The sequence below is a fragment of the Phaethon lepturus genome, unplaced genomic scaffold (genome assembly GCF_000687285.1).
Source record: "Phaethon lepturus isolate BGI_N335 unplaced genomic scaffold, ASM68728v1 scaffold52779, whole genome shotgun sequence".
NCBI classification, from domain to species: Eukaryota; Metazoa; Chordata; class Aves; order Phaethontiformes; family Phaethontidae; genus Phaethon; species Phaethon lepturus.
The window spans coordinates 3,245-9,770 of NW_010562390.1; positions in this window are offsets into that span (position 1 = coordinate 3,245).

Below are 6,526 nucleotides of genomic sequence, written 5' to 3' on the forward strand. Positions count from 1 at the left end.
ACTTGTGTTTTTAAATTCGAAAGCTAAGTGGTAAAATTTAGTAATGTGGTAGAGAAGATAGTGTTTCCTGGATTTATTTTAGTAGGAAAAAAAAAAAACGGGTGTATGATTCAACTGTTGTCTCTCTTGCTTTGTGGGGATGGAGGTAGAAAAATACGCATGTCTTCTGAATGTTTGTTCTTCTGATTTGGGGATTAATACATTTTCATACCTTTTATGATGTGCTTAAGTTTGAAAACACTTTCTTTTGACTCTTACTTTGAACTTCAAGTCAACAGTTGTTAAATTGCTTTTATATTTCATACCAAAAAAATCCCACAACCTTTAGGTTATGCCAGACTTTTATTTTACTACTTTTTGGACTTTTGGGATCTCCATACACCGTTTTAAAGTTTAGCTACAGAAATCTTGCTCACATGAGTACTAGTAGGGGAAAGTTCTCTCTTCAATTTCATTGAAGCTTGTTTCTCTGAGAAGGTATGATTTGTAATTTTTAACCCCTTGTTTTCTCTTGTGGTGTTGTAGAGGTTTTTTGTAGCTTCCTGAATAAATGTGTTTTATACTTGTTAGTGGCTCAAATTTTGAGAGCACCACTGAAAGGCACATTTGACTTATTTGACTGACATTTTTCAGATTTTTAAATGTGTGATGTTGCTAGTTGTGTGAAAGCTGGTAAAACGCAAATCATACATTACAGTAACTAAATGTACCTGTGCATCAAAGAATACTATAACTACTTGACACGGTTTACATTTTTAAATTAATCTGTCGTTGTGTTCTCTACATACTGTGTCTTTTTTCCATGCTTGGCTCGTGAAACAAGCATATTCAATTTACTAGTTAGCGGTTAGTATTGTGCTGCTTGAGATTCAAGTGAGGTTCAGGTTTAAAAGGCATTCCTTGCAAAATAGCTGTGGCAAGCACCAGGTTTTGTTTACGTCCAAGCTGAATGCAGAGTGTGAGCGTTCAGTTTTGTTGGGAATGATTACCTGTCTGCAAAGAAGGGTGTGCTGGATTAGGTGGTGGCACCCTTTCCTTTGGCCCTTGATGGGAAACCTGATAAGCCATTATCATGCAGGGCTAGGCTGTGGTATGTGTAGCGCACTTGGCTGTTTTCAGCCAGCTTCTCCGAATAATTCACAATAGTGGTTGATTTGCAACCTCTTTATTTGCAGATCAAGGCTGGAGGAGTCAGTCTTCAGTGCTCTTGTCTTGTCATTAACATTATAACGTCTTTTCTTATTCACATACTTCTGTCTTCGTACTGGCTTCTCAGAGTTTTTGTGCCTGCTGTCCTTTTATTTTTACCCTGGGTAATTATCTCCCTGTTTTAAAAGTGGAATTAAGGAGTTAGTATTTTGAAAAAGGAAACATTGCACAAATGTACAAATATGTTGTATACTTTTCTTGATCTTTGTAACGTTTTTCTCCTTCCACTTCTTCAGAGCTTTTCTGTTTCACATTCAAACTTACTGGAGTTGCTGCCTCTCCGGTTTTTAATGCCTTGTCTCAAAGTTTAGGTTTTGTATGAAAATAAACTTTTGATTTTTGCGTGAAAAAATGTCAAGATTGTAACTTACAAAGGAGCTGGAGGTTGTTATACTTAAAAAGAAGGATCTCCGTTGGATGATGCTTCTGTAGCATAGTCAGTCTGATAGCCTTGCTACGCGGGCTTTTTCAAGTTAGAAAAGGCACGCATACTGCAGTAGATAATGCAAAAATCAAAAAGTTAAGTGCTTTTGGGTAGCAGTTGTTCAGATGAGGGAAAGAAGTAATTGTACTTTTTACCTGAAACCCATCTTAAGTTGTGTTTTATTAATATCACTGGTGATCCGGACATACGCATTCATCTGTGTTCACAAGATAGTCAGTTCTTACTTTCATATCTAATCAAAACAATTCCTTAATTTACTTTCACTTGGCGGGTGGGAGCTAATGAAAAGGTGAGGAGGAGTATTACTTCTTTTCAATATAAATGTTTATCTTTCAGTCATAAGATCTTACACAGGCACATTTACTACTATGCTACAAGTAGCCAAAACTGCTTTTTTATTATTAATGTATAGTTTTCACTGTTGTGCAAGTGACAGATGGTCAATATGTACGGAAACTGGCTCTTTGGGCAGCTAAATGTAATGGGTATATGGAACTCAGTCTTAGATACTGTTCTTGCCTCAAGCAGGCTGAGGAAATGGATGAGATTTTGGTGATGATGGGTGGGGGGGAGGCATTTAGCTTTAAGGATAGAGTTTTGGCAGAAACTTGTCTCATAGGATGTGTCATGCTGTTGCTGGGTGATGTTTATTCTTTTGCCAGGAGTGTGATTATGTTTGGTTACTCCTTATGTAATATTCACATGTGAATTGCAGTAAAGACATTGCTTACATCCCCCTTTTTTTTTTTTCAGTTACACCATATAAAACCATTTTAAACTTGTATCTGTTGTCCTGAAATCTGTACTTGGCTAATGGAGTCCTTTTTTGTAAGGATGCAGCTTGTTCGTATTGCAGAAACAGAACAAAATGCTCATCATCCATTTAATAGGTTTAAAAGACGCTAAAAAAAAGTGTGATTATTTCTTCTGATGTTTCCAGGTAGAGTAAATTTAGTGTTACTCAAGTTCTCTGCTAGAACTGAACTTTGGTATCCAAGCTGCTCTGGTACTTCTGCTGCACAGGTGACTGTGGTAGGTGTTGCTTTTAATTATGGTTCTTAATTTTCAGGAAACTAATTTTTTTCAAAACATGCCCCTTTTTTGCTTGGTGTTTTAAATCCTTTTTCATTCATGCTATTCTGCGACAGCCACTATATCTGCTTATTACCACTATATTTGCCAACTAGCTTTTTTTTTCTGAAAACTATAAACAGAAGTACTCACAGAACTGTTATGTTTTTAATCCTGTGGTGACTTCCTTTATTGTTAAATCTCACAAAAAAGTTATTGGGGTAACTTCATTTAAAATCCTAGTCATGACTGAACTTCAAAATTGGTAGGATTTGTTTCTGTTTAGTTTCTTTTTTTGTTGTGGGGAGGGACAGGAAGAGCTGTAGCAACTTCAAGCCTAGCACTGCATAAAACATTTGTTTCTTGTGTCCCACGTATTTGGAAATTAGTTATTTGCCATGTTATTTCTCTTAAGTGTTTGGAATATAGTCAAATCACTTTATATATGTATGTATATTTAATAATTTAGAATATATGTGTATATTTAGTCAGGTAGAACATAATATTCCAGAACAATTTTTTTTTTTTTTTGCTTTGGTCCAGGTTCTTACTACCTTGTTTTTGGCGTTAGCTGCTTTAGCTGTGTGCTTAGAAACTTCTTATAGGAGGCTGATAAGTCTGGTCTTGATTTTGCACTCAGGACACATCTCACTGATGGATTTTCCTCTGAGTTACTCAAACATATTAAAGTAGTAGTGTATTGATGTGGGAGAAAGGTGAAGTTGAATTGGTGGGGGCGTCAGAAAGATGCTTCAGCCTCCTTTTCTGTGTCTGTACTGAATGAGAAAGGGAAGACAAATGTCCCACACTCTCTTCATGGATGGTAGTAATTTAAGAAGTAAAGACAGACTGGGGAATGATGCATGGAGAGTCTTTTAAGTATATAAAAATTGCACCCTAACAACTGTTGAAGGGAATTGCTAAAGAACGTCTCATAAAAATGTCACCTCTCTTCTGGTTTTCTGCACAGTGTATTGGACAAGGATCAGGTCATTTCGTTTTGACAGTGTTATGTGTTTCTTGTTTTGGCTGACTTCATTATATTGAAATGAGTGTGCTTCTTAAAAATGTGCTGATAAACGTAAACTTTAAAGCATTTAGGACTCAAGCAGCATAATCAATCTGATTTTCTGAAGTGCTGTAACAGAACTTCACAACTGAGGGTGAACATACGTGTGTGTCCCTTCGACTTGTTTTCCTTGAAAAATGTCAGAAGTGGTAAAGTTTTTTGGGATTGTTTGTTTCGGGGGTTCTTTTTGGTGTAAACCTTTACCTATATTTTGGTTTACAGCCCTGCTTCAAAGCATGGCACGTTGAGTGTTTTGAACCAAAAAAGGTGTTAGTTTCATTATAGAAAAAGCTATTCCATAAGATCACTTAAAAACAGACATTGATGTATACACAGAATTGTAAAGCAAACATATGTTATGTCCTTGCATGCCCCCCTCCCCCTTCCATATAGAATGTGTATGGAGTGTGGTTTGGAATTTATTTTGTACTTCGTTTAGCTTCCCCCCCAATCTTTTACTGGTGATTGTTGCAAGTCTGCTGAGAATTGACCAATTTTAGACTTTTTTTCACCTTGGATTGACGAATGCATGGTTTCTGGTATCCACACTCAGAAAAAGTATGCTATTCCTATTTTTCTTGATCAGTTGGCAGGGGGGTGGGCCTGTTGCTGTGAATCTTTTGTGGATACATTGGAAATTGTATACTGCCTAAGGCAGTATTGCTGTTGTGGTGTCTTCCTTTCTGTGCTGCCTTTTGTACTTCTGTGGCAGGCCAGTTCAGAGGGCCAATGCAGACAGTGACTGACGGCTTTTTTGGGGAGAGTTTTCTGCCAGTCAGTTCCTGAACTAGCTTGCTTTGAGTTCATATGGGCACTGTAGGTGCAGCAAAGGCAACTAGTAGGCCTGTATAGGCCTTTATAAAGTGTGGGCAGTAGGACTGCACCTTTCGGAGACTGCAAAGTCTGTTTATTACTCTCAGCACAAGTGTTTGTTACATCGTTTTTGAGTGCTGATTGTTTGCAGAAGCAATACACTGGCATTAGGACCAGAATCTTATCAAAAGTTCATATGTGCTTAACCAAAGAATGAGATGAGCAAATACAGTAACTTTCCCCTCTCTAACCTTTTTCAGTTCAGCTAACTTACTGTAGTTAGTAGCTTTTGGTGGATATGTTTTTCAGCTCATGCAGCCTCTTTCAACTCATGTAGCCATTCAGCATCCACAGCATCCCTTTACGGAGCTCCGCAGCTTAATTGCGCACTGTGTGAAGAACTGCCTTCTGTAATTTATTTTGATCCTGTTTGTGAACCTTGTTTGGTGTCCCCCCTGCACTTGTCATTTTTCACAACTTAAAGTGCCCTGGTTAGCTGCATTGATCCTTATGTGAAATCCTTTTTGCTACTTAGCATGCCTTGTGCTCCTTCAAAGGCTTTTTTCAGACCTTCTTGTTACTCACTTTTGATATAGGAATGGGTAGGTAGCAAACCAGCATGCAATTTTATAGATGTGGGGATGTGCTGTGTTTTTGAGCAGTTCACATTCTGCTTTATCTTATTACTCTCCGAGTATTTAACTTGCTTTCTTGGCCATTGTGATGAGCATTGAGGTGATTTTTTGTTAAAACATGTACCATAATAATACAGTCTTGCTTTTGGGTGACAATTGTCAGTTTGAAGGCCATTATATTACATGTTTGGATTGTTTTGTTCCCCAAATATCCCTGCACACCTGCCTATGCTGAATTTCATCACTCACTGTCATAAATCCTTTCTACAGTTCTTTACAGTTAGCACTTAATACTGTTTGGGTTTGGTTTTTGTTTTTTTTTTTCTTGCTGTTAGCATGATCACAAAATGTTGTCTCATTGCTTGAAATAATTTATAAACATATCTGTGCTGTGCTTCTCAGGTCAAAGTGTTGTGAAACACCATGGAGGGAACTGGTGTTTTATTTCTACCTTTGACCATTTGGAGGCTAAAACCACTAAAGGATGTTCGTTCTCTCTCTCTGCATTGTTTCTCCTAAGGCTTTTGTGTTTCCCTATCCAAGGGACCTTGTTAAAAGTATTTCAGAGAACTCTCAATAGACGGGTGAGGCAGTACCATTTTATAAAGTGGTTATTCTTCCTTGTGTAAGAGCAGGAGTATTTATTTACAAGTCTGCTAATTCTCTTCCAGTTGACCTAGATATTTGCTGCATTAAGCTAACAGATTGTCAAACAGGAATTATTAAAATACATTTGGTGGAAAGTAAAAATTTACTTACAAAATAGAAATCAGTCTCAGCCATTGTTTGTTGGTGAGGAGAAAAAATTACTGGTCCCATTATCAGTATGTGCTTTGCTTTGGAGCATCTATAACCAAACTGTCAGAAATGGGACACTGGCCGGTTCGTGTTGCAGAGCCTTAAATAAAGTTACGCATGCAGCTTTAGAACTAAAAATGTAGGCCACTTAACCTGACTTAAGTCCTTTATTTAGTTCATGGGGAATTAGGCAAATCTAAGTGGGATTCACAGACTTTTAAGTCAAAAAGAAATCTTGATTTTTTTGTTTGTTTAATCTATCCTTTGTTTTCTGGCCTGGCTTTTGAGATGGGTGGCCAGGTGTGGTTGGCCACTAGCTTTCTAGGGGTTGGCACTTCATAGCTCTCTTGAAGGCAGTTACTTGTCTCTTCCCTATGCTATGGAGTGCTTTAGCTTTCTCTTTACAATATGGCTGATGGCATTTTGTTTCCCCACCTGCTTCTCACTTTCTCAGGATGTAGGAGTTCTCAGTTAGGTTTCCTGAAC